Here is a 9,788-nt window from a genome sequence, read left to right on the forward strand (position 1 = left end):
CTTCATTTTTCAATACTATGGATATGACATTTTTCACAAATGCTACATTCATTTTAAAATGAAAGTGAGGTATTAATACTCAGTTAAAAATGAGATAGAATCATCCATTGAAAACAACAACCTTATGATAATAAATAAGTGTCTTCTCTTTGTATGTAATGAAATAAAATAATTTTAAGGAAACACAGTTCATTTCCAAGGAATTAAGTATAGTAAGGAGAAACTTGCTTATTAGTCTTTCATTTACAATAACCTTCACCTGGTTTGCCTCAGGATAGTGTGGAAGCAGGGCTGGCCTTACCATGAGGTGAACTGAGGCGGCCACTAGGACCTAGAGCAGTGGTCCCCAATGCAGTGCCTGTGGGCGCCATGGCGCCCGCCAGGGCATTTATGTGCGTCCTCCGAGTGACCAGGGCCAGCCCAAGCCATTCTTGCGCCCAGGCGCGCGGCAGGTCCAGCTCGAGCCATTCATGCATGCCCCCCCCCAGCGCACTGTGCACCTTACAGGCATGTGGTGCCTGATTACAGCTCTAAGGGGCACCATGTATCCCCGGGCACATGGCGCCTTATGGTAGCTCTAAAGGACATCCCAGAAATAGTGGCACAAACAGCACTTTTCAGCAGGGTCCACCAGAGTAAGTAAAGTAAACAGTTCATAAATGTGTGCAGCCTAATCTAACCCACTTGCAGTTCTTTCTACTTTTCAACCCCTCTTGGACCAGATCTACATTGTGGGGGTGATTGTACTTGGCTCCTCTGGAGTGTGAGTTTGTCAGCCTGCCATGAGCTGGCCTTTTTCAGTTCTTGATGTAGGGAAAAGTTGTTGTATTCTGTCTCCCTTTCTCAGCCCCTGGCTTCAATCCCTGCACCCTTTTGCATTTGCTCATATGACAGTGGCAACAGCAGATGATGATATTCCCTCTTTCCAAGTAGAGCAACAAGATGCCAGTGGATTTAAATGAGATATTTATTCAGAGACTGTTGGTAGCCTTTCCCCACAGTGGCATTATGGGCCACTTCTCCTGCCTCTCCTCTTGTCATGTGGAAACAAAAAAGAAAGGGATTTCCCCTATTTTTGGTATGTATTTTATGTCATTAATATTCCTTTTTTCTCATCCTGCAAAGTATTCAGCATCAATTTGGATCAAGTCTTCTGGGGCTGGTGACCAAAACAGAGTCTCCTATATTAGTGGGCAAAAATTTCTTCCATAGCTAAAGAAAAATCTATTTTGCCTTCTTGTACCTTCTTCTAAAACCAACCCTGGAAGGCACAGAAAACCTACTTGACCTTAACTCTGATGATCATCTCTGTAGGGTAAAGAAATGTTCAGGTTGTTGAGAGTTGATACTTTTGAAATGAGATTGCATGTAATTTAAAATAGAATTTAGCCTCCGAGTTGGCAAGGCAGAAGTTTGTAATTCTTCAGTGAGAACAAATTTGCCCTACAGCCCCAAGAATCAGTTTGTGCCCAGATCCCACAGTAAGTAAAGCGGTGAATGTTCTCATCCCCTAGACACTGCGTGGATTAGCGGCTTCCCATGAGACACTGCTCAGAGAGTCTAATTCATAGGAAGATGATCCAGGAAGAGGGATGGTTAATTATACCTGGCAGAAAGAAAATGAATAATGTGCTCCTTATATTCTACTTCATTTGTTGCATTATCCTCAAAAAGATAAGGGTAAAACTTTAAAGCAAGAAAACCCAGCCTGAAAAGGTTGTTTCTATGCCTCTGTTTTGCTGCTAAGCAATGTTGTTTTCCACCTATGCCACTGATTTAACAGCTGATTATCTTTTTATATGTGGGGCTTACTTGTGTTTTGCGAAGTTAGGGGAGGAGGAGGCAGAGCTATCCTCTCAACTAGAATTAAAGCTTTATTTTCTGATGGTAAACTGGCTGAAAAACAAACTTACATTTCATTAGTGGATGCTGTGCAACCCCCCCACTCCCATCCCCCCCGCAGTGTGGTGGTTTAAATAGTTCCAGCAGTCTAACTGATCAGCTTGATTTTTCCTCCCTTTAAATTATTCTGGATATACTGCAATTGCACAGTGATGTACATGTCTAAAGACCTTTTAGAACTAATGAACGACTGGAAAATTCTACCTCATGTAGTTTTAATTTCTTACAAGTGGTGTTATTGAGCATGCTAACCTCTCAGTGAAAAGCTATGGCTCAACAAACTAATAGTAAATTCATTCTGTTATTCCTTACATGTCTATATTTCCTCCAAAGAGAAATGGCTCTGTTCATATTTATGAATCACTTAGCTTAGATGAATCTATTTCCTTTTTGCACTTTGAATATTTTCTAGAGTTGTGTGGAATCCAGTAGGGTGTAAAGTAATCTTTGGATATAAGGAACTTTGCTACCGGTCCAATGAAAGAGCACTAAGATTCTTGCGAACAAGTAAACAGCTGTATGTGTAAATAAAATGTAGCAGCTATTAAGGGAGAGAGAGTAAACGCTTGAATGACTACCCTGTAACGGCATGGAAGGTTTGTTTGTTCATGGAAATGCTGGCAAGAAGAAAGCATTGAAATGCAAGTTGGCTTCTGCTTCCCCAAATAAACCTCAGTTTGCCCGGGGGAGGGGTTCCTGGTCTGCGAGAAGAGGGTGAAAATGTTCTTACTGCGAATTCTCTCTCAAAAGCTAGGCTCAGCATGCACCTGGGTCCTGAGCGGAAGATTAAATACACGGTGAATACGGTTTGAACTGGTTTTTCGTCTCTAATCCCACTTCTGCTGTGCTATTTCCTAGTGTTTTCATGTGCAGATCTGGGGGGTTGCAGTAACTTCTAATGTCCCCAGGTGCGGTGTCTTTTCCATCACTTGCCATTCTCATGGCCAAATCTGCCTGCAACCGAGGTGAATAGCTGATTAAGGTCGGATGTAATTTCTTGTGTGTGTGTACACTATTAGCAGAAGGTACCGTCACTGTAGAAGAGCGAGGGGAGTGGGAAATCTTTCATAAGTGCCATAGGAAATAGCCTCCACGGTTAATAAAAATGCCTTTCCCCAAGCAAACTCGGCGCTGTGCTCTGTTTACTTCATGCTCCAAATTGGTTATTCCTTATTTTAACTCTTCAAACAAAGCCGTGAAGTTTGACTGATACCACGCCCGATCTGACTGCTGCTGTGCACTTACAACTTCACTTTAGTGTCAGGTATTTCAAATAAAGCGTTTTCTCTTGTCTCTAATTTGAAGATTTGAACATTTGCGTTACGTTCACGTGTTTCTCCAGTACAAACCCTAGGGCGTGAAGATCGGCTGTTGGGAGCTTTTTAGCGAGAGGAAATACAATAATCTGGAACGATTTGACTGCAAAAGTTTTCTGGCTTTCCGTGTAAGGTGTGAGGTTTCATTTTGGGCGGCTAAGCTTTAGAAGGAGGGAAACCCACCACGTGCTGATTCTTAATACCGGCACTGTTAAAATTCTCTGAAATCCTAAGGATTTTAATCTCCAGCTGATTACAGTTCCGTAGCGCTTTGAAGCGATCGCAGCAAAATAACTTTGCATCTGTCCTCGCTGAGGGTTCATTCTTCCGCGCGGCAAATCGCAGCGGAGAGCCGAAAGCAGGAGTGAGTCAATAGATGCCCGACGAACGGGGCGAAATTTACTACGATTGTAACTTTGCTAATTCAGATCTAGAGTAGCAGAGGATGCAGCTTTCCCTGGCTACAGGCTGCAAACGCGCTTTCTCGACCACCACCTGCCTCTAGCCCGAGCCCAGCGGACCGAGAGGCGGCTGAAGCGCCCGGGAGCTGGAGCTCAGTGATCCTCCCCCACCCGCGCTGCTTCCCGAGGGCTCCGCATCCCGCTCCGCGGCGGTGGGCAGGGCCCTGGGATTTCACTCCAGCAGTGAAACCATTGGGCTCGAGCAAGGACCAACACCCCCCCCTCCTTACGCGGGAGGGGTATAAGAAGGGCCGGGGCTCGGGCTTTCCCAGCCACACGGCGAGCGGCGGCCAGAGCTGCACCCCACTCCCCCACCCCACTCCCGCGTCAGTGGGCGAGCGGCTCCATGCGGCGGCCGGCGGCCGAGCCAGCCTTGCCGGGCCTGCAGCCGGGCGCTCGGGGCTCGGAGGGGGAGGACGAGGAGGAGGAGGACGGGGCGGGCGGCGGCCGGGCGCGGCCCCGCCGGCAGGGGGCGCCCGAGGGCAAGCCGCCCTACTCCTACATCGCGCTCATCACCATGGCCATCCTGCAGAGCCCGCAGCAGCGCCTGCCGCTGAGCGGCATCTGCGCCTTCATCCGCGGCCGCTTCCCCTACTACCGGCGCCGCTTCCCCGCCTGGCAGAACAGCATCCGCCACAACCTCTCGCTCAACGACTGCTTCGTCAAGCTGCCGCGGGAGCCGGGCAGCCCGGGCAAGGGCAGCGACTGGGGGCTGGACCCGGCCTCGCAGGGCATGTTCGACAACGGCAGCTTCCTCCGCCGCAGGAAGCGCTTCAAGCGCCCGGCCCCGCTCTGCGCCCTGCTGCCCGCCCAGCCGCCCCTGCCCGCCGCCGCCTCCTGCTCCCTGGCGCGGCGGAAGGCGGCCGGCGGCGGCGCCCTGCAGCTGGGGCTGCTGCTGCTGCGGGAGCGGGAGGCGGCCGCTCCCTCGGGCCGCGGCGGCGCCTTCAGCATCGAGCGCATCCTGATGGGCAGCGAGCCGGCCCCGCGGCCCCCGCCGCCGCCCCCCGCCTGGGCTTGCGGCCCCCGCTGCTGCCCCGCGCCCCCTGCCTGCTGCCCGCCGCCCTGCTCGGCGTGGCCGCCCCCCGCTGGCAGCGGGAGGCCGCCTGCTGCGCCCCGGGGGCCGGGAAGGGCGCCCGCCTCCTCCGGCCCAGCGCTGGCGCGGCGGTGTTGCTGGGCGGCCAGCCCGGGCCGCTCCCCACCGGGCTGCTGCCCCTCGGGGCGGCCCCGGCTGCCGTGGGCGCCTCAGCCGCCTTCTAGCGCCAAAGGGGACCGGCCTGGCGCCGCCGCCCCGTCCCAAGCTCCGGCCACGTTGCGCGGGTGGCGCTCGTGTCTCAAGCCACTCCAGGCTCCCGTCTGCAACTGCCCGGGCACTGGCTCCGCATTCGACGGCCTGGCCGGGGCTGGGGCGGGGCGGCTTCTGCACCGTCCGGCTCCTGGTGGCGATTGTCGTGGAGCGACTGACTTTATGCTGCGAGCTGAAACTGACCGACTCCGCTGGGCTTGCAGCAGCTCGGGCGCTGGGAGACACGTGTGTTCGCGTCGCGTCTGTCCAATGTTTACAAAGCCACAGACTGTCCATGGAAGGAACCGGTCCCCGGGCACTAGAGTGAGCGTCGCTGATTTTCACCCTGGGCAGCGTCTCAAGCGCATCCGGGCTGCCTTAACCGAGAGATAAATGAACTAAATTCTTCTTGGGGCAGTCAAGCAGAAATTTCAAACGCAGGGCAACTTCTCTTGGCGTGCGTTTCCTTTTCTCCTCCTCTGGACCACAGACTTTTAAAGATGTCACGCGTACAATATTTATGTATCCTCTTTTTCCTCTGGTAGCGGTTTTGCAATAGAACTAGTCATGTCAGCTGAATATTTATTACCTGTGATCTGTATTTGCAGCTTCCGTGGGGGAAATGTTAACACGAAGTTGTGTATGGCCTAAATAAAAAACAATAAACGGTCTTTCCTTTTTCTGATCAGCTACCGTGATAACACAGTTAAGCGATTACTCATATCTATGTATATGAGATTTAATCCTGCTAGCTAACATTCCAACCCCCGCCCCTCAAAAAAAGTTTCAATTTTATGTTTTTAAAGTGAGCAAAACCTGTAATTTCGAAATCACTTTGCGAGGATTTTTAGGGTATTTCCGAGTGTTTCGTGCATGTTGATTTAGGGTGCCTTTCTATATATATTATTAGACTGCACATAAACTAGAGCCGTATTTCTCAAGTCCCTGAAGAAACTCACTTAAATTGATAGCACAACTGCTGTTACTTATTTCAATAAGAGCAGAATCGGATCCGTCCACTGCAATAGCAAGTGTCACCTTCCTCTCCCCAAAATACAATGAAAACTGCAGAACTGTACTAGTACAACCCGACCTGAGAAATCAATGAAAACAAGAGAGGTGATGGAAAAGAAATGTCAGTGTGCGCCACGGGTTTCTCCATTTCTTAGCGGTAGGTGATTGTGGTGGTTGTATTTTTTTTTTTTAATCTACAGTTAAATGTGTGATTTCCGACGCTCAATCCGCAAAGAGGGACAGCCCTGGAAAGTACATTCCTGCGAAGCTCACGGGTGTTTAAGTGCATGACTAATAGCTTGAAAGGAAAGAGGGTAGAAGCCAAGACGTTGGGCAGGCTTTCCGGGGTCCCGAAGGATTCGTAATTGCAGGTCCCAGGGAAGGTACCTGGCCTGTAGCATTGCAAAGCCCTTGGTCCCTTTCTCGCCTTATAGCCAACACTTCTTACGCGTTAAGTCTGCTAGCGATTGCCGCAAAGCGCGGAGATTAAAAGGTGTCTGATCCCCCCCAGCTTGTTCGCTGGTGTTGCCCTGGAACTAGAGCCCTGGGGAGAGACAAGATTCTACTCCGGGCGCGAAAAATGTGGCTGCCTGCGCCTGTCTTTGTAGCTTTGCGTGGCGTGGAGGTGTTGGACTCGCTTTGCACCACGTTGTCACCTTCCGCCAGGAAACGAAAACTGACGAACTCCTGAACCTGTTCCCGACCGCTCCTTTTTCCATGATTTGCACTGAAACCGGACCCAGCCAGTGCAAGAGTCCCTTTGCACCATGCTTCCTAGGCTTTCGGATCAGATGATAAATGGCCCAGCGGCTAATAATCAGCCCTAGCAGACTGCACAGAGGGAACCAAAGCGCTTTAAATGGAGCAAATAAGCAGTAATCAGCCGAGGACTCGATTCTGCTCCCATTCATTATAGCAGAAGCGAGATCAATCTTGAATTCGGAAAGATAAACTTCTGGAAGTAGTTTTGTCTAGGCTAGGTTGAAGATTATAAGGCCAATTCTTGAATCTCATTTGCGCATTTAAATTTGATTTATACTAGATGCAGGATCGGCCCCGCAGTACGCAACGAAGCTAATTAATGGGGTATGCTATTTCAGAGAATTTCTAACTACCCAACGAAAGGAAAGTTTCTTCCCTCTGAAGTCAAGAGGAACAAACTCTCCCAGCGGGTCAGTCCCTGGCTTGATCAGATCATTGATCTGAATTTTGTCTTCTTCCATTGATTTTTGGGGAAAGGGGTAGTAGAAGGAATTTAAAAAAATCAAGCCAGTTTGGACTCCGTAATAATTGCATGAACGCTCCTCTTTGTTCTGATTCGTTAGCCCATGAATTAAAAATATATACAGTGTATAAAACGAGGAAGAAGCTGCATATTTCTTTAAAACGATCAAAAGGACATTTCCTCCAAATTAGGCACAGAGAAATCTGGACGATCTGATATAACTGGAGAAAACAGCGATCTCTGGTCCTGATCCAAAAATCTATTGAGTCTGCAGACTTCGGTGGGTGAGGGCAAATTGCAAAGGAAAGTGGTTTGCAGTGAAGTTGTGAGGCATTTCAAAATGATCAAGAGATTAAAAGTTTGCCGTGCCATTAGAAACTATCAGCAGTCACTACTTTGCTTTGGCTATTTCAACCTGTCACTGACTAGTGCCTTTCTCTCCGGTGACCAGTAAATGACTAGTCGTTTTGATCCGTCACTTTTTAACAGTTAAAAATGAGCCGTCCCCTTCAAATTGTACACATCTGAGTTTCACCTAAATACCCTTTTCTTCCTATTTAAAAATCAAATATCCCCCGAAACCTCCTGATGTTATCTCACGTGGGAGGCTGCAGCCAAAAGGCAGAAATTCATTTTGCTCTCCCTTGACAAATCTATTTATAACCCACCTCCTTGTGCTTAAATTCCGCGGGAGAGGGGGTGGTCTTGAGCTGGGCCTCTTTTGCATGGGTGCTGCAATGTAAATAATAAATGCCTAAAAAGGATAGTACGCAGGCAATGAAAAACTTGTCACGCCGCCTGTTTACTTGACAGCTGTGTTTCAGAGAGGTTAGTCTGTTTCAGCCAAACCAACAAGGAATCCGGTGGCACTTTGAAGATGAACATGTGTTAGTCTTTAAAGTGCTACCCCCGGACTCCTTCTTGGTTTTAATAATTATAACACCTCCCCAGAGGAAACAAACGAATTATTAGGTTGCTTTTATGATATGACTCATCGGGTTAATACAGAGAGGTACGTGTTATTGCTGATCACATTTTTCTTGACCTTTTTGAAAGCATATATCTTAAAAAAAAATAAACGGGCATAGTTGTATAATATTTAAGGGGGTTCACGTTTGACTAAGGCAAAGACAAGAAACCGAGACAAGTGTCCTCTTTAATCCCCAACTCCGGCATATATGAGACATATTCCGAATGAGACAACATCCCGTTGTAAAGACGATGTGCACTGGGGTTACACTTTTGCAGTATTCCTCTCCTGTGTGAGTGTGTATCATGACACAACCTCCGACTGCCAGAGAAGTAACTCTGTAAAACCTGGAATAGTTCAGCATTAATATTGTGTAGGGTATTAAAAATACAAGAGTCCAAAGTAGTCCTGAGTGATGTTTAACGCACGCAAAACTCTTTGGACTGAGGGATCGGGCCCCGAAATAGCAAGAAAATAGCCTTGGGTGGCGTGAAAGACTTCTAAAAGTCTCCGGGCTACAGCCAGGGTAATCAGCATTGATTCCAACCCTGCACTGCCAATGACACAAAACCAGCTCCACGTCCTACCTCAAATCTTTCTTTGCACTCAGTACCATGTGATCGTCAACGCTCAGTAAAGCGAAGGGAAAGATTCCCACGGTCATTAAAGAGGGGCGGATCCGCCCTTACTGCATAGGGCATGGCTAGTGGCCTAAATTACTGCGTTGCTGCCAGAAAAAACACTTCAGACCGTGCTCGCTAATCAGGTGAAGTCTTTTTAACTCGTGGCACCTGCTTTTCAAAAGGGAAGAAAATGTTCGCAGGCACGAGTGATAGTTAAGGCTCATCCCTAATTACCTAGCGAGAGACGTGACAGTGCAACTTCCTACCAAGGGTTAGGTTAGCAGGTTGATCGTGTTCCCGGGGTGGCTGGCAGTACGTTTCTGATCTTACTCAAAGGTAAGAGGTTATGGGGAGCATTCTTTACACAGCAACCTATTTCACCTTGAAGAACAGAGGCAATTCCCTTCTTACGCTCCCCCAAACGCCCACAAATTAATTAACCTAGAGCTTAACTCCTTAAAATGGAAACTAAAGAGAATCACATCTCCCAAAGAAGGGACTAGCCAGAGTTCCACAGAAGAAAAAACAAACCCAACCAAAGCCCTACCACTAGTATATAAAACAAACATGTATTTCTTTCACCTCTTAAATTTTTCAGTAACCGAGTTTAGTTCTTTAAAGGATTTGAAACCACAGACAGAGGAATACTTCTTTTTAGAGTCAAACAAATATTTTAATTTTTCTATTAACTTTTATAATTTTCATTTAAATCAATTCACTATCTTTGATTCTTTTAAGATAGCATAACATACAAATAAAAAGTAGAAGAACAATACAGATAAAAAACAAAATAATAACTTCTCCTACAACTATACCCTCCAGATTTATCTTTGAGTAGTTTGTGGAATTATCAACTATATAATACTCACATTAAAACAAACAGAAGCATTGTTTAGATTCAGGAGGTATTCTTTTCTTTGTCTCTCCTTTTTTGGATTTTTCGTTGCAATTTACGAACGGTGTTCCCTTTTCAGAGCTTATGTGTGGCAGCGAGA

At 47.8% G+C, this 9,788-nt stretch overlaps 1 pseudogene; it reads left to right on the forward strand.

Moving 5' to 3' along the window:
• The first annotated feature begins 3,427 nt into the window (after positions 1 to 3,427).
• LOC142829834 (uncharacterized) lies at positions 3,428 to 5,071 on the forward strand (annotated as a pseudogene).
• Positions 5,072 to 9,788: the final 4,717 nt, after the last annotated feature.

Source organism: Pelodiscus sinensis, chromosome 6, assembly GCF_052426305.1.
Source record: "Pelodiscus sinensis isolate ZL-2025 chromosome 6, ASM5242630v1, whole genome shotgun sequence".
Classification (NCBI taxonomy): domain Eukaryota; kingdom Metazoa; phylum Chordata; order Testudines; family Trionychidae; genus Pelodiscus; species Pelodiscus sinensis.